This window comes from Dreissena polymorpha, chromosome 3 (genome assembly GCF_020536995.1).
Source record: "Dreissena polymorpha isolate Duluth1 chromosome 3, UMN_Dpol_1.0, whole genome shotgun sequence".
Classification (NCBI taxonomy): Eukaryota; Metazoa; Mollusca; class Bivalvia; order Myida; family Dreissenidae; genus Dreissena; species Dreissena polymorpha.
In genome coordinates this window covers 102,395,665-102,415,982 of record NC_068357.1, presented here as the reverse complement: position 1 = coordinate 102,415,982, position 20,318 = coordinate 102,395,665, and the positions used below count along the sequence as shown (strand labels likewise).

General features: G+C 32.3%; 1 long non-coding RNA gene across 1 annotated transcript; it reads right to left on the bottom strand.

Moving 5' to 3' along the window:
- Positions 1-237: 237 nt before the first annotated feature.
- On the bottom strand, positions 238-7,477 carry LOC127872939 (uncharacterized). The gene is made up of 3 exons (XR_008045844.1): positions 6,593-7,477; positions 1,316-1,431; positions 238-774 (listed from the first exon to the last, which is right to left on the bottom strand). It is a non-coding gene; the product is annotated as an uncharacterized LOC127872939 (long non-coding RNA).
- Positions 7,478-20,318: the final 12,841 nt, after the last annotated feature.

The window sequence follows — 20,318 nt, the reverse complement described above, 5'->3', positions numbered from 1 at the left end:
ATATTTTATTTCATATTTCGTGACTACGCTCCATTATATAGAAAGAGGGTAATTGCGGCTCTGTTAACATTATTTGTTTTGATGATTTGTGTAAGTTTGAATAAATAAAAACGAGTTGCTACTTTAAATGCAAAACAATGAATATTCTGATGTTACTATAGTTATCGTTCATAAAGCCAAATAACGAATGCAATCTTTGCTTTTGCATGCTTTATTTCAAATCACGTATTTTATAGGATATGAGATATTTATACACTTGACACCAAACGAGTGTATACATTAAACGATGCTCTTAGATATTTGCAATGTCACACGCAGTGTTTTCTTTAAAAAATACTGCATGTACACGACGAACTCTATAGACATATGCGAATCATAAATCATCTATCGCAAACAATCTCCCATCGTGCGAAATGGACAGACGAGGGATGCAATCCACCTTAATTTGGTAAGCAAATAGACATAGCTGTAACGCTACTTACGGGCATTCAAATGCATCCAATAAAAAATTAATATCAACAAACTTGGGCTCATTTTCATATTCATCTCAGTTGGTACTGACGCCGATATATAAAATGGTTAATGTCATTTAAGCAACACACGGGCATTCACTCAACAAAGACCGGCTATGATTGATTGCAGAACTGCTTGTTTTACATGAAATGTTGGACATCTCGGCGATTGCCGTATGTTGTTGCACTGCTCACGAAGACACATGTACATAATGACGTCAAACACAAATTTCCTTGCTTCTTTATTCGAAAATGCGTACACCTGAAATGAACGGTTTATTTACAAATGCAGTTTGATTGGTGATAATGTTAGCCAAGAACTAATATTTGGAAGATTTTGCAATCATAACCAATATATAAATACACAAAAACGTGTAATATGAAGGACTATTTATAATTTAATGGAGACAAAACTAATTTTTTTTATAAATGAAATATGCTTTGTACAGAGACAAAGCAGACAAATTTATTTTTAAAATATTATACATATGCTTATAATTGCCCAAACGATAAACCTTTGTATTGGACAACTAAAATAACTATAAGCTAATGAGGAAGATCTATTATACGTCCATGATCTTGAAGAAGAAACATAATTTTGTTTCATATAGGACACCTTCAGTATGATCTGACCATTAAAGCATTAATTTATTTTAAAAGGCAACCAGACTTTGTTATTCATGTGATTACAAACACAATTATTGTAATAGTGCATTTGATGATATAAAAAGAGTGTTTTGTGTATTGGAAACAGGTTATATTTGTGTAATTTTGATCAATGTTTCTTACTGTCTTTAACCTACCATTTTTCTTATTAGCGGTGTATGGCGTCTAGCCGATGATCTCTTGTGACAGGAGGGCGAGCAGGTACTCTTGATTCCACATCTGGCATCTCTGACCGGTGAAGCCTACCTTGCATCTGAAAACAAATGTTGAATCAATCGTTTAGTATATATGAGTATGTTTTATCAAAATCATACAGTTACACACATACAAAACACACAAACACGGCGTACGAACGCCCACACTGACGCGCGCGCACACACGTACATAAGGTACCCTAAGTCAAATCGAAATTTAGTAAAGTTGCTATAGTTGTTCTGTAAAAAGTCACTATTTAAATGGTAAACATGAATGGAAATGATCGATGTTATATAACAAGCGATATAACATGATACAATCCGTTCAGATACATGAGAACTCCCATGCCGGGGTCACAAATCATTCAAATTTAGTTTTAAACATAAGTAATAGTCGAACTGAAAAATAATAAATATTATGTTTAACTGCTTCATATTTTAATAACGTTAATCATGTGAACGTTAATAAAAATGAAATCTAAAAAGCTTGCATTGATGACAGGCGTTCCCTTTGACAGCATAGTAAATCAAGAAAAAAATATAAATACTATTCCGATTAAAAGGACACACGGAACAAAGATTGATAATAAGTCCACTATAATCAGATGCGTTCTATTGACGGCATCGTTGGTGTCAATAATCAACTGAGTATTTCATCGTTAACGTTGTGTAAGCGCCCACATTGCGGTATCATTTTACAGCATCAGAAGCCGATCGAGCTTCTTCAAATAACTCAAGTAAATGTCAGACTGGGAGCATGATCCACAGTATCACTTATTAAAAAAAACAACACATGATTAATTCATCAAAATGGTATTCCATTTGTAAGGTTATTAATTGCCAATCATTGTATATAAGGATCTTATTACTTTGCGGGTAAATTATATGTTAATTAATATTGATTAAGGATGATAGAGTGTTATAGTCTTTAAATTTAGTAAACATTCGTAACTTCTCAAATATTTGCTTATCGAGTTTAACAGACCGCTCATCAATCGTTATCAACTGTCTACCTGAGCAGAGCAGGGCAAAATAAAACATTTGAAATGAGCAACAACAGCAGACTGTTCCTCTTGAAGATAAGTTGATAAACATGGGCGGCCAATGAATTGTTAAGTCCACTGTCGGCCATTAGAATACAGTGAAGTGTCAAACGCGCATTAAGTGTAGGCGTTTTTTTCTGAATGCAAACCAATTTTGTTTTGTTCAAATTGTGCATTATTGCTCATAACTGAACGGGTTTGCGTTGTTATTGATAAAAATGATGTTTTCATCTTAAAAAATAATTTATGACATTACATACTTGTGAATATATTTTGTTTTGGCCACAAAAAAGTAATGTCGTTTTAAAGTGAAATCAATAATCGATGTGCGTCAGGGGATTATAAATCGTTGACGCATGTGAGATTATTTAAACTGTTGTTGACGTTTCGACAAGGAAAAAAGCAAGTAGTACAATAAATTCACATTTCTAAAAATATACTTCACAACTTGAAAAAAATATTATTCTAAAATCACGTAAATACATTTCCAGCATTCGCCATATGAATACTTTACTATTTACAATAATGTGCACGTTTAGCTTTATATTTGTTTGTCTTTCATTAAAATCCACAACCCGCAAATTTCCACAATGATAATTGAAGTGCAAAATAATTGTTTACCTAGCAATATGATTGCATCAAAGTAACACTTCTTTTTCTACTACATATTTGTGTTAGCAATTTGAAATTATACTCAATCCATGATGCTGTTTTAAATAATAAAGTCGTTGTAACATAACCCACATTATTTAAGTAGGATATAATTAAAGATCACTGAATAAGAAGCCAAACATCTAACACAAATTTTGAAATCATGAAATGTTCTGTCTGTTTTTCTCAACGGACGTCATTTTTTTATACATTTATACCATCATTTTCGAACGTTACATAATAGAAACAATTGCAAAATAAGTTTAAAAAAATATGCTATACACAAGTTTTCCTGATATGATACACATGGAGACACGTCAACTATAGGGTTTCTGATTAAACGGTCGTCTGTTCCTAAATAACCGTCAATATTTCCGCTATTTTTAAGCAGTCTTTTGGGCTTTGACATTCGGATTCCATCCCACAAGAGCGGACTTGAATCGGATGAGACAATAAAAGGTTGCATTTGCCGAAGCTGATCAGTCTATTCCCACCCGCGATCGGCTAAATTAGATTTAAAATGCCATATAAGAATGATGTCAATTCTTTATGAATTATGACTTCAGGCATTTGAAATTGCTTTTGATATTAATGGGAAATATTAATTAACAGAAAGAAAAAAGGTTTGTTGATAAAAAATGAAATACAATTTCATTTTCTGAAAGGGGCGTAAACACATATGGCAATCACACTAAACAATGTTTAAATAATAAATACACTATGTATATAAAAAAAAACGATTTTGCAACTGTATTATCGATATTGTTAAGCCACATTAAACAAAGTTATTTAAGTTTAATAACTTTTTTGATACATACAATCTTTGTAACAACGAACCTTTTTCTTAAAATTTCACTGGGGTATTATTTGTCTAATTACTATTAATGTTAAATGTTTGTTCATCTTTATGAAAATAAATGTCTTCTTTAGACTAATAGAAACTTTTAAATATGCAACTTTGATCAACACAGCATTTAACACTGACGCGAGTCCATACCATTAATAAAGTAAGATTAACAATTAGCATTTTATCTTTTTATCGTCGGTTTATAAATGGGTTTATCATGCGAGGCTTAGAAAACAAAAAACACGAGCCTTTGCGAGTGCTTTTTCGTTTTCATGCCGAGCAAGATAAACCTGATCTATCATCAACACTGATCTATTATTCTATTTATCCCACTGTTTATTCAGTAAACCTTTTTATTGAAACAAAATAAGTTTGCATGAGTGTTTGTCGTACTTTGATAATGACTGTAGTGTAACCAAGGTCAGTGTATTACTCCGCGTTCCAAAATTAATGCTGATCAAATAATGATTTTTTTAAATCAGAATATCGTTCTGAGACAAATAGTCTTGCGTTATTAATTACAATTTTATTAATATTAATTGTAATTCTAAAAGTTTTATAACATCAATATAACATTTGGTTGTTATATACAATAAACTACATTTGTTTCCAGCATAGCCTAACAACGCAGCACGTGCCGTGGTTTATAGCAGAAATTTAATCAATGGGGCTTTAATCAACCGAATTCGCTGTAAACGTGGGATAAAAAAACTAAAAAAACAAAAAAACTAACGAAAACGCGCAGATTAACTCTTGAGTAACGTCATACGATTCGCAGTCGAAGAAAATATAGCCAATGAGAACGCTCAGCATCTTATCTTAAATCTTTTAAAGATAAGGACATTGTATATGGTTGTGTTGCACAAGAAGCAAGGGTTAGTATCTAATAAATGACATCAAACTGATGCTCATGATAAGTGGTTTCGGTTACTTTTCTCTCTCCTTGTTTCAAGAAAACTTGTCAAATCGGCCATCTTGTCATCTGTCTTTGCCATGAAATCCTAAACCGGTATGAGCAGTTGAAAGGAAATTGCAGACATAACAATATTTGTCAACATAGACATTTATATCAACGTATTGTGAAAATGTCAAAATATACAGTCTCTATTTCATTGTATAAGACTGGTTTTTTCTTTAAAACAATAATTAAAGGACGTTTAAGGACATAACGAAACAAACTGCAATCGTAACTTCGTGATATTCCAAATCTTTCCCGCATGGTGTGTGGTTATGGAACAAGTAAAATAACCTTCCCGCTGGTTTTACATGCAGGCAAAATCTTAAATTCTTAACGGGAAAAAATCACAGCCGGACTAAACGTTTATATTACATGATAATATATCACAAAAAGGCCCGATTGTGCAAAATTTACCAAACAAGCAGGGCCGGCATATGCCTTTTCGGCCCCGGAGTATGACACTTGCTGTTATTCCTTATTTTATATCATGTATCAGGGCATGTTTTTGAATGTGTTATTATTTATAGTACCAGTAATACATGTATTAAATATGATGATACAATCGTATGTTATCCCACAACTTTTATTTAATAAAAATATGTATAAAAACACTCAACAACAAAAAATTATTATTACGATTTCTACAATTATAACATTATTTCATGTCAGGCGACAATTTAATTTTGGAAAATGAACAGAAAGTGTAATAAAGAGATTAGAATGGGTAAATGATGTATGCGTGAGAGTGATTTATACATGATGCAGGTTCTTCAAATATAAGATCTAGACCCGATTTATGGGGTTATATTTCAGAACAAGAGACTGAATGTGGTCAGCTAAACGTTTTGAAAAAAAAGTGAGGACAAATGTTTTTTTAATAAATCGTAATACTTTTCATTCGTACCTCATTGAAAACTGGTTTTCCCAATTACTTACATGCGGTAAAAAGTAACATTACCAAAACCAACGAGGTTATGTTTTGTGATTAAACTTTATGTTACCATAATTGTTTTGTCAGTCTGCCATTATTCACTTAGCATTGGTTTCAACCGATGGGTTTTAAGAGTTCCAAAAATGTCTATCCGAACATTAATCATCACTATTAATATGAGTCGCTTTTAAAGCTCATTTAATTTCAAATCAACACAAAACACATATTGTGAATTGTATGTACTGAATTATATGGGTCCCTGTCCGTGATATTTTGCGAAAAATGTAATTGAAAAGAAACAATGAAAACACCATTTTTTCGTTTCATCTTAGAAACATAAACATTGAGTATGCCAATTTTAATTTCACATTGACGAATGATTCATGGTATACGAAGAAAATATTTTTTTTAACGAATGACATTTGATTTTTCATTCAAGTGGAATACTGTTCATTAGATGTACAATCACTTGAGTATATTGACAAAACTATGATGCATATATATGCAAGAATACAAATACTCTCGAATGTACGTATTTTTTTAAAGATGTTACGAACGGAGAATTAACCATCAGGCGTGGTTAATCAGCTTTTGTTATGTGATATTATGAGTGTTCATTGTAGTTCTTCAGTTGAACAGTGGTCGTATGCAAATGTTCGCTCTTATTACATTTTACGACATTTGTATTTTGATTGGCCTATAATTCTGAAGACGCTTGTTAACGTAGGACACTATTGACGCCATGTTCAGGGGATAAGAAGCTTGGAGAAAATAGATTAATTTTACTTACTGGCATGTTTTGATGTTTAATGGAACAACAATTATACAGCTGCCTCCGTTTAGACAATAATTTTGGTCGACTGGATCACATGCTTTAGAATGAGCACCATACACTATTTCCGACCTCGGGTTGTCTATGACGTTACGCAAGAAGTTATTTATTCCAAAACCAAGTAAATGTGAACGCCGTCTTCGTTTTTCTGCGTCTTTGGAATGTGATATGTCATTTTCTAACACAGGTGCTTTCGGATTTTTTAAGGCATGTGATAAGCTTTTTGAATATAGCTTCGAACTTTCGCGATTACCAATGTTACTTATTGTACTAACATAAAATTGTGTATTGTTAATAAGGTCGTAGTTTGAAAGGTCTCTGTGCGTCGTGTCACTGTCCAAAGTAGCCCTTTTTTCCGGTAAAATCTTTCTTTTTAAAATAGTTGCTATGGATTTTACACTCTTACGTCTCACATTTCGTAGGATTTGCGTCCTTTTCTGGATATCTGAAAGGACGTTCGTGTCTTTAATTCTTTCAATTTGTGTACAAGAGCGACCGTTTGGCATTACTTTATACAAATTTAAAATGTGCATAAAAGTGTCACCCTCATTTGAATGAGTGTTCTTGTATCCTTCATCGTGTTCATATGTTCTTAACGTTACATCGGAGTGACCCTGCTTAACATATGGGAAACTATCACATATAATAACAACTATTTCCAAGAGGAACACTGTAAAAATCCGTTTCCAATATCCACCCATTATGTCAAAGTTCCATCACAATTGGAAAATAATTTACCCACAATTTTAACTTTAAACGGAACAAAACACGCCGATTGAAACGCCGACGTCCATTCATCGCAATCGTTCATCTAAAATGTGTTTATTCTTTCGAGTTGCGTCACTTCTATCTTTAGCACAAAACGCTGAAATTTCATCTGTCACTCAACCCAATGCGCTTCTTTATCGGTTCGCTTTCCACTTGTAACTCAATCCGTTCCTTTATATAGGTATATTCATCTATGACGTCTCGCTTGTTTACTGCAAAACAAATGACGTCCTGTTCGGAACACGGATAGCACATATATGCATGTGCTAACATATATCAGCGGCTTACGATATCGTTATGCCGGCAGTTGCCAATCCGTATATACCGGCTACGAGTTTTCCTATTTGAGTTCAATGTTCAGCAGAGTATATCTGCAAGGGGCGTTTTTATCTAGTACAGACGAACTTAAGTATCCTCATTGATAACCGATTCCGTTTCACGTTTACTTTTATCACATAAAATATACCTTATGCGTTAAGTCAGTGATGTTTCATCCGCTGTGGGTTAATTTTGTACGATGTTATATAATGCTTTTGAGTATGCCAAAGGTTTTATTGGTACTAATTTCAACAAAAGCAACATCTTAATTAATCAAAGCTCTTACAGAAATTCATTTGATTTGTACATTTTTAAGCGCCAATCTAATAAACAAGCAATAACGAGTATTCAACCATATTTTGGAATAGCAGTGTCATGAGTTTTCGCAATTTATATATATACATATATAGGCAATCCTTGTAAAAACATTATTTTTGCGATTGACATACTAGGAACAATCCTTGTTAAGACAATGCATAGTGAAGTCCCCTCCTTAACAAATATGTTAACTGGAATTTTACGGTATAAACAACACTACGTCAACAATAATATACAATGCGTCAAAGCATTCCAACGACTATCCACTGCGTTCAATTACGAAATCATAATTTACTGAGAGCCGTAATCATCAAGGAAAATATTTTGTTCAGACATTTCCGGAATGTTTAACAATACTACGACATACAATAAATAAGACTAGTGACATTCTCATTCTACAATCGAACACTTCGTCCATCTCCGGAGTCTCCGTAAAGAGTGGACTCGTACCTAATTGCCAGCCATCTTGGCTTGATACACCAAACGCGTGATCCGCCTGCGTAATTAGGCTATTCATGACGCAGACTGAAGTAGCTCAATACTTTATCCGAAATAATTGTAAAACTAGGGTAATAAATTTTATTTGAATGAATATATTGAACTATCATAAACCATAACTGTCTTTGAAAGCAACAAATGTTATTACAGTACTGTAATATTCACGAAGTAACATCGATTCAATGATTATTATTATTATTATAATTATTATTATTATTATTATTATTGTTATTATTAGATATGATAGTATTATATAAATCAATGATATCTTATCAGTCTTTGCTATGGTTAATGACAGTCTTTGAATTAAAAAAATTCCTTTAGTTAGATTACATGTTAATCCACTTGGTGGAATATATTATAATTGTTAAAAATAAACTTAATAACAATGGTAGTAATTATGTTAGTAGAAATAGTTTAAAATTTATAACCCTTCATTGACATTAACATTATTTATTTTTTGGTCTAGGCCAAAATATGGTGTTTTGAGCAATTCTAGTTGCTGTACATAGTCTTATGAATAAAATATACTTACACCAAAAATAAAAGAAATGTAAAACCATATTCAAACACTAAATCTATTCATCAAATATCCCCAAACATGTCATTATTTACTTTATTACAATAAAATGTTTAATATGGTTTGCCACTTAACATCAGCTTATTGTACTGTATACATGTAACTTCTGTGTTCACAAATACTTTTCTCTTGCAATTAATTTTACATATAATGTTGGTTTACTCAAATGAGAAATTGCTACATTGTCCTTAAATGTACATACGCAGTGTGTTAAGGCTTGATAAGCAGTATAATTCTAATAAATTATGTTTGTTATATTTTTAATTTTTGTTAAATGTATGAACTTTTCTATGGAGCATACTCTTATTTCTTATTATTGTATTTAAAATAATAGAAAATATTACTTGTATCTTTTGTTATTTTCTTACATGTGTACAGATTCAGCATCAACACATTGTTTTGTACTAGTCTTGTGATACCTATATTAATTAAGAAATCCTGCTCAGTGCTGGAAAATCAAGAATCTGCTTTACCAACCAACATAATTATATATTAAAAAAGTGTATATTAACTAAAGTAAATAATAACTGTCAAACATGATTGTGTTACCATGTCAGATTGAAAGGCTTTTATGAATTTAGTTTTTACCATGAGTTACAGTAAGAAAATATTGATACAGGGAAACACCTACATGTAAGTTACCGTAAAGTTTTTAATTAAAAATGTATATCACTGAAGTTACACTTACTTAAAGTTGCAATCAATTTAACTAAAATTTACAAGAGGGCGATATTAATTTTGTAAAGAACTATGAAATGACTGTGCATTTAAAATGCAGTTGTTGTTTTGTTTTACAAATATTTATTGGTTTATTTATTCTTATTATTCTTTAATATTTTGTATGTAATACTCTCACAACCTAGTTTAACAATACTAATGTAGTCTATTCAGGGTCTATGGAACTGTTGATTTCATGCTTTTAGTTCATTCTGGGGTTCTAATACATTCTGTCTGGATTATTGCAATAAACAATAGTGGACAGAGGCTGATCAATTTGTTATAAGAAGCCAAAATGTCATAAAAAATAATAATAAATTAAATACCCTTTGTAAATTTGTTCTTAGATTTTAGAGAATATTACATATTTATACTAAAAGAGCTGTTTTCTTCCATAGTGTTGCTTTTACATTGCATAAGCGGCTTTCTTTAAAATTTAATACATAGTTCACAAAATATTGCATTAATTATTTTACTTAGATAATTTCAAAATACCTTTAAGACTTATTTAGTAACTCGGTGCAACATTTATTAACTCAAAGTTTTAAAGGAAAAACTAAAAGAAAAATAGCAACTGTTTGTCTTTCTAAGTTTAATCATATTATTTTGCTGGTGTTCACATTTTAATTCTCGGATCAGTGCAAATATCACATGTCAGTTAAACTTGCTAGTAAGTTACTCTCTATCAAAAGAAACTACATGTAATCAAGTGCTTTTTATTTTCATTTGTGCTGATACATTCTTTGACATATTTTGTTCTGAGGAGTCATATGAAAATGGTATGTCATTGTAGCTAAATTTACATGTACGCTATTTTTATATTAAATTTGATTAAACAATATCTTAGTTGGGGTTGTATTATTGGATAAACCAACTTTTTGAAACTCCTCCTATATTGAACAGATTTTTTAATGAGCAATATTTGGTTCCAAAGAATAAGTCCTGTAAAAATATCCTAAATTCTTTGCTTTTTACATGAATACTACTAATAATAAGACTAAGAGATGTACTGAATAACAGTACCTTAACTAATTTACTCCCATGTTAAACCAATCTGGTTGGCCAGGGACATTAAATTTCAACTCTTGTGTCGTCCAGCTGGGCCATAGGGTTGTTTTAGAAGCTTCAAAAAAATAAAATAATAATTGCCCTCACAATTTTGAAATGTGAGTGTTTGATATTTTTGCTTTATGAAAATTTAATGAATACTTAAAAAAAACTAAGTTGCAACACATGATATCTGTTAGTTTTACAACATACGATGACCACAGACTTGTACTTATGACCATACAATTAGAATACTTAAGATGGTTGGCATGGCAAATCTTGGAAACTGACCATGGACAGTTAATGTGCATCTGTGTTGACAAAAAAGTATTAACAATGTTGGATAAATGCTTACCACAAACTTGCTCCAAGAAACTTGACTTCAAAGATGATTGTGTTTTATGTCTTATGTCTTAAGTAATATAGCTATGAAACACAAATATGTATTGTTAGTTTCATAAAATACTGCTGACGACAACTCGAACCATGGGAAGAAGTGAAAAAAAAAGTTATAGCTTCTACAGAACTTAGATATCCGAATTTTCCTCGTATCTCTCCAATTCCCGGGACCGAGAAATAATAATTTTGGTCTAAAATCGAGGCAATCTATAGCCTAACTGCACTGCATACTTTACGTATCGCTATCTAAGTACTTAACTTGATTTGCACTTTGCTTTCCTCCAACCAAAGACCTATAGAATATATCTATTTTATAGGTCTTTGCTTCAATTGACAACTGTCCATGGGCGCGGCCATTTGGCTCGAAAGAAGTCCGAAAACAAAATGGCGCCCACGTTATACCAGAGGCTACTATATGCAATAAAAAGCAGGTTTGGTCCAGGGTGTCTCATTTTAGTGAAAGTAGATTGCGCTCAGCTACGCACTCCTACCTTGTTCAGTGCGGTCATCTTCATAGAATTTTTTGCGCAAGGTATTTACGAAATGAATAATATGATACTACTACAGCATACAATAAATAAGTCATCATGCCAGTGACCAATCATCGGGTTATGTTACGACATGTTCGTTGTTTAGGCGAAATCGTGGAACGGGTGCACTTGTTTAAACAACAATATTTATGATATTTTAGCGATAAATCATCGCGTTCTGTTTTAAAATCTAAGACTTTTGAAACTGCTGCTTTGATAATTTCAACGGGAACAGCGTGAAATATAATATGGAAGCGTATATGGTACACCATGATGCTGTGATGATGTCAACATTCTATGACGGCATGATATGTAAAAGGTGTCCTGACGTAAAAAATAACTCATCGTGTCGACAAAAACTATGATGGCAAGTCATTTTCACAAGAGCATGGCGCCAAAAATTATGTTCATTTGTCGACCAAATATTTTTTTGGGAAAAGCCGGAAACATGTACGTCGAGACTTTAACTTAATGTCGTTATGGCGAGTAAAATAAAGAGGGAAAACTACGGAAGCGTATATGGTACACCCCAATAATATGGTGATGCCGGATTAATTTATATCGACTTACTGTGAAATAACATGGTATGTCGACATACCATGTTATTTCACAGTAAGTCGATTTAAACTAATCCGGCATGACAATATTATTGGGGTGTAGCGTATTCTATGACGGCATGATATAAAAAAGGTGTCATGGCGTAAAAAAATAACTCATCGTGTCGACTAAAACTATGATGGCAAGTCATTTTCACAAGAGCATGAATCCAAAAGTTATGTTGATTTGTCGACTTAAGTCATGTCGACAAAATATTTTTTCGGGAAAAGCCGGAAACATTTACGTCGAGACTTTAACTTAATGTCGTTATGTCGAGTTATATTAAGTGGGAAAAAGCTACAAAACTATGTCGACATACCATGTTATTTCACAGTAAGTCGATATAAATTAATCCGGCATGACCGTAGTATTTGGGTGTACCATATACGCTTCCGTAATATAATGTGTGTTTGTTACCATACAAGAAAATCCCGTACTGCCCGCTACATCAATAGAGCCTCGCATTTTGTAATAAAGATGCAACTTACTAGCGTTTTATACAACTCTGTCGAGACAATTTCTATATAAGGAGTCGTACAAACATGTAAGAGAACCCTTCTATTTTAAGCTCACCTGAGCACGAATGGCTTATGGTACGCTATTGTTTTCAGTCTCCGGCGTTAGGCGTCGTGTGTTGTCAGTGTTTTGTCGTTTCCACATTTTTCCTTAAATTTTATTATAACATAGTCAGATTGACTCGACTGACTACAGGGGCTTATTGCGTGCACATATAATGTACTACTATAAATTTCAAACCATTATTTATTACTGATTTTGTGGTCGATTAGGTGTCCATTGAAATCGTATCTGCAAGGTACATGTACTTTTGTTTCGTAAATATTGTGGGCATGTCATTTTGTTGTAAATTACATCATATGCGTGGTGGGAGATATTATATTATCAGCAGATTTTCACACTTTTGTGATACGTTTGTTATCATATCGAAGCTCTTGTTCGCGTCAATTTCGGCATTGTTGTTGACATTTTGTTGTTGTATGGTAACCTGACAATAGCATACACCTGATTGTGAACCGATTACATTAAAGTAATAAACAAGACTATATAAACAACTAACACATACATCACACATATAATTTACTACATACGTGTTGTGTTTTTTGTTACTGTTTAACAGACATGTTCATGTTGATTACCACTACCAAAGTGGTATAAATGGTTATCCTGGATTTTAAATTATAAAGCACGTTTCTGCATTTCATCGGTGTATGACCTATGGGGGAAAAATAACGGATTATTTGAAGACATTTCCAAGATAATTCTTTATATGCAATTAAGGAGAACCAATTCTATTAAATCATCATAATTCGAATACATAGTGAACAAAATGTCAAATATTTCAGCACCCCGTTTAAGCGACACAATGATTTCCCTTTCACTTTTGGTTGAATTTTCATTGAACGGTAAATTGTAAACGTTTTGCGTTTATCTAAGAAATGAAACCAGGCCACGAGACAACGATGAATTGGACGATAAAACTTTAAATACAACTCAACTGCGCATCAGTCTGAAACGGATACTCCAAAGTTTACTCTAAGTTGATTTCAACATTGAGACACATATAATCTTAATTCCAGAGGTAATGGGTTTCTTAACGTTGTTTTACAGTAAATATTTAACACAATATAATTGCAAAGTGAATACATGAACGGATTTAAACTAATACTATATTGATTAATTCGAAATAACGTGTCAAGTTAATGTTATTCTACGTTTAACATAAATGTCTTTTTGTTGTTGCCGTCCGTTATGCACATCAGTCACTTGCAACCGAGTGAATAAAGTATGTTCATTTTATAAAATTTCATATTGACGTTGTTTTAAAAAAGCACCGAGAGATTTCGTTACACATCATTTGTGACCGTTGCGTTAAATTTGACATTGATATTAATAATAATAATAAAATCTTTATTTAAAGATGATAGACTTGTTAAGAAATAAATCAGATGAAATTACATAATATGCAATTTATATAATACATTTCTTATTTTCAACAAGGTCTTCTAACAATATACAATTTACAAGAAATACATCATATTTCATCATGAGCAATAAGAAAAAAAACATAAATACTCATATATGCATGCACACTTATAATGAAATATATTATACGTAAAAACAAATGACAGACATAAAACTACAATAACCATTTATGCAAGAACAGTATTCAAACATTAAACTAAGGTGATTTTAAACAACATGAAGCATGTTTTAGTGTGGTAGAAAGATAAGCTTTTATTTTTTTCTTAAATGTAATTAAATTGTTTGTTTGACGTATAGATTGGGGCAACGAATTCCAAATTTTTGTGCTAAAACAACATGAAGCATGTTTTAGTGTGGTAGAAAGATAAGCTTTTAATTTTTTCTTAAATGTAATTAAATTGTTTGTTTGACGTATAGATTGGGGCAACGAATTCCAAATTTTTGTGCTAGAAAATTCAAACGATTATTTGAAATAGTTTGTTTTGGGTATTCGCACAAGCTTTAAATCCCCCTTTTCGCAAGATCGCAAGTTATAGTGATTATTTTGTGAAGGTGTCAAAAGGTCACGTATGTATGTTGGGGTTTGATTGTGAAATGCTTTAAATACTATAACTGACGTGAAATAGTGATTACACTGTTCGATAGTCAACCATTTTAGATTTTTTAAAAGTGTTTTTGACTTGGTGTTGTACTTTTTATTTAAAATATGTGCACCACAACGCTTTGGTATTTTGACTATTCTATTAATTTCCGTTTTGGCCGCTGAACTCCAGGTAACGCATGCGTAGTCGGATATAGGTGAGATATAACCATTATAGAAGAGCTTACGCATTTCAAGGGTTAAATATGGTTTTATTTTTTGCAAAAGAAACATTCGTGATAACATTTTTGAACAAACGCTGTTAATGTGTAGTTTCCAAGATAGAGTATTGTCAATATAAAGTCCAAGAAGTTTTTGACACTTTACTGTTTTTATCACCGTACCTGAAATTTTAAGTTTTAGATTTGTTAAGTTTTGAGTTTTCCGTTTCGACCCTAATACCATACAAGTAGTTTTTAGTGGAATTAATAATCATGTTATTAGTTTGGAACCAATCATTTACAATCGAAAGATTTGTTTGTAGCTTATTTTGAACTGTTTGAATATTTGTTTCCAAAGTGTGCAATGTTGTATCATCAGCATACATTGCAGAATTACATGTAAGATCTAGCGAAAGATCATTAACGTAAATAAGAAATAGAAGAGGTCCTAAAATAGATCCTTGGTGAACACCAGCAATGATGCTTTTACAAGTAGAGGTAGTGTTTTCTGCTTTGATATAATGAAATCGATTGCGGAGATATGAAGAAAATGTGTCGCATGACCTATCATTAAAATGATAAAGTTTTAATTTGTATAAAAGAACCCTATGGTCCACAAGATCAAATGCTTTTTTTAAATCCAAGAAAATTGTACCTACCAGATTTCCATTATCAACTTGTTTAAGCCATGAATCAACTATATTAATCAATGCTGTTTGACAAAAATGATATTTGCGAAAACCCGACTGAGTTTTGATTAAAAGACCTGTAGATTCTAGATATGTATGCAATTGTTTAGCTATATGCTTTTCAAATATTTTAGATATAGTAGGTAAAAGTGATATTGGTCTATAATTATTGGGATCTTCTACCGATCCCCCCTTGTATAAGGGTATAACGTGTGCAATTTTAAGCATGTCGGGAAAGGTTCCATGTGATATACAGTTATTTATAAGAGCAGTGATTGGCTGTATTATGAATTCTTTGCAAAGTTTAATAATGCTGGGCCCTATACCATCAGCCCCAGCAGATTTGTTTGAATGAAGTTGATTAATTAAAGCACTAACTTCTGATGTAGTAATAAACTGAACAGAAAAATGCTTAGAATCTAGCTTAGCATCTAGATATGTTTTCAGTGAGTTGAAATCGTGTTCAGCAAATTCAGCCTTTTTAATAAGTTTCGAGACGTCAACAAAGTGGTCATTAAGTGCATTAGCTCCATTTGTTTTACCAGATATTATCTGATCATCCTTCCTTATTACATTTGGCAAAATAGAGGATTCTTTGTGTTCATTTGATGCTAATTTAATAGTTTTCCAGAGCGATTTCGCACTTGTTTTGCTTTGTACCTCATTCGAAAAATATTCTTTTTTAGCCATTTTGATTGCACTGTTACATTTATTACGCCACAACTTATATTGTGGCCAATTAGATTCACGTTTATATTTATCCCTTAAAGACCTAGCTTGTTTTACGTTTTCGTTGTACCAACCAGGTTGTTGTAATCTCTTCACTGATAGGGGCATTCTTATAAAGGACTGAGTTTAATATGTTATAAAATACTTCAAATGCCTCATTAGTACCCTCTATTGTTTCAACCATATCAAAATTAGCATTTGCTAAGTCGTTTTGAAAATTGATTTCATTAAATTTGTTAAAACATCTGTACTTAATAATTTTATGATCATATGTTTTAACAATTTTACCTTTGACGCTTAATGTAAAAACTACTGGGTAATGGTCACTTATGCCTATTTTTGGTATGATAACCTCAGAAATGTTGTCATATTTTGAATACAAATGGTCTAATATTGATGATGAACGTTCAGTAACTCTTGTTGGAAAAGACACATGTTGTTTTAAATTAAAATCAGTGATAAGTTTTTCCCATTTCTTATTGTTAAAGTCACTATCACGCTCACCAATACATACGGCTACTGTATTATGCTATATAAAATCATTCGATAACAAGTAGTACCATACGATGGTAAATTACAATAGGAAGACCCTAAAAACAAGTAACATTGATGTAAAAACGTTATATTACAAGCATTCGGCAAGTTTTAAGCATCTAAATATCTAAATATCGTTCCACGATGTAATCTACTTTCGCTTTCGAGTCAGGATCGGATTCATTCGGGTTGCGTTCATTTGCATAATTTATACGGGCCATTTTCGCATTTGCTAAGTTCCAGTTACCCAGAATTCATTTTGATTTCACAGAATGATTATTCATGAGAGCTACGTCATGCTTCCGACGCTTACCGTATCCAATCTCGTGTTCGCCCGTAAATGTTCGGATATTTCACGGGAGATATAAATGGAATTATTTGTGGCCACAGAAAAATAAAAACGAGCATTTTGTATCTCGTTAAATCAATTCTACCAGACAACATCTAACGTTGAAATTTTGCATTTTGCTAAAAGGAACATTGATTTTTTTATGGGTTAGCTTTATTTAACGAAATATTCGATATTTTTGAGCGTGATTGTTACTTTAAATATGTTTTGGCTTAAACAGTGAAAATTAAAATCGCCGGTTGAATACAAATTACAATCTTCCATGTCTGCCTTATTTATCTGTAATTCAAATGAGTCAATCCAAGATTGAGGGCTATTTGGTGGGCGATAAACAAAGTTAATTAAATATGGTTTGTACTTTACATTAATGATTTGTAGCCAAATAGATTCAATTTCCAAGGTGCCTGTACCACGTGACTTTTTCGGCTATGTGTGGGACAATCGGATGTCAACAAAACGTCGCTTCAGGTAACGTTTTTGATAATTTCTTCATTAATTTAAAACCATTTACAAACAAACAAAGACGAGTACCCGGTCATTGTCAAAATACACAACTTTGTTACGTTTGCGCAAAATTAATTAAGTACTTTTTCCAAAAAGTGCAACGGCGTGTTTTAAAACACACGAAGTGAAATGCTATGTGTGGTATATTTTTATTCGATCAATCGTTTATTCTATCGCAAACACATTAAGGCATATTTTTAATAGAGGGTGGGGGCGGAAGGGGAGGGGATCGCATGTGCCCCAATATCGCAGGGGCATGTTTAAATTTCAAACCTCTAGCGATTCCTCTTATCAATGTTGACATAAAGTAAAAGCCGGCCGATAGGCCGAAGAACAAATTAGCGGATAATTCAGGGAACTCTGGGCATACATGCTGGCAGTTTACAAGTACATAACTGTTTCTCATGTATTGAACCGCTTTATAAACAACGTAGCGCCGTCGACTGCTTGATTTGTCCCCTAAATTCGAAATTAGCAACTTTGAGATTATGTACAGCATATATTTCATAAAATGCATTCTTGTCAAAGAATTTATCCATGCGTTTCCCTATAATCATGCTTTGTCACGGGATATAAGACATGGGCATAAATAAATGCAACATAAGCTGTATAAAATCACAATGGTTTCTAAATGACACGTACGCTATGATACATAAAATTAAATACGGGAACAGTAGCTCAACACCAATTAAGAAGAAATATAGTAGCAACGTTCTTACTTCTTTAATTTTAATACTTCAGTATAATTACATTAACTGATCATTAAACTGTTATCAAACTTTCAGTCGTAGAATTATATTGGTAACAAACACAACATGCGTGAATGTTATTGAAGCTCCGAATACATTATATGATAATAATTCCCATCAATCTTAAATCTCAAACATGTGTAGTGTGTGTTGTTATGAAACGTAAACGTTCATTTAAAAAATAACGAGGCAATGAAAACACTAGTTCTTTCATGGCTGCTTGTTATTTCGCAGCTAATTTTAGAAACAATTTCGGTTGAAATGCATGATATTTTTAAAAAATGACGAATTGGATAGATCACAAAACAAAACCCTTTAACGCGAAGACCACCATAAACGATCATCCTTCATTTGAATGTCACATAATGTCCGCGAAAACATATGATTCGCATATCGATCATGATCTAGTGACCAATAAGATATAAATATCAATGAGAAAATGTCGGCTCTATTTGAGGGGATACGCTGCGATTAGTTTAAAGTAACTGCAGACTTCAATCAATATATGTTATCGATTTCACGCAGTATTATGAAAAAAATGTAAGTTTACAAAATTATGATTACATGTTGTTAAAGCTTATTCGCCTAAAAACATAAGTTATGTTATGATATTTTATACTAGCGTTTTTATTCACAATACACTACTTAGCCAAATAGCAATCGTGTAGTTTTTGCTTCTTCACTCATAAAACTAATTGATCGCTAATTACAATAACAATGAAAACTTAATGAAAGTCATCAAAGTGCGTTTAACTTTGCATTTAAACTTGCATTTATTTCATAACCTAAATGTATGAAGATTACATGTCGAACTGTGTCATTGAAACATCTGGCACATCTTAATACATTGCTCAACAAATAAATTGCGTTCGAAACTTAAACAATAATTCGATACTATTATTTTAGGAAAATTCATAAAGCTGAAGCGCTATAACAACACGACATAAACTTTCAAGGATAAATCATTAAAGACCAAGCATGGTCCATCAAACTTTTAAAAATTGTCATGAGAAATCTCTCAACAGTACAACATGACAACAAAGGGTCGATAGATTAGATGGTCGTCAAGTGTTAATTATGGTCGTGAAACAAAGGTATAACAAGACTAGAAAGAGTCTTAAAGACTTACCGGTGGGTAGTTAAACCGAGAACAATTGCGAGGCTTTTTAGAGATTGAACAGAACATTGGAGTAACGGACATTTTTTAGAATCATGATTCAATTGAACCCAAAACTATAATGCTTGCCGAGTGTGTCTCATTTGTTTAAAACTTGTAAAATGTGTTTACCTACGCACATTAAAGTTGCCTAAGTAATATGCAGAATGTTACCACACATATCAAAATACTTAGAATTTCTATTTTAATCTTAACTTACAATGTTTTTCAGTAAGATTCTTGAGACACATAGAAATATAGCAGGTTTTGCAGTATTATTCATTGCGTATAGTGGTTTTAAGAAGGTATATGCTAAGTTCGACTACATTTTTTAACATGAAAGTCTCATCTGATATATTTCAAAATAAGATCGCAGTTGCCTGATTTCTCTGTATATCAA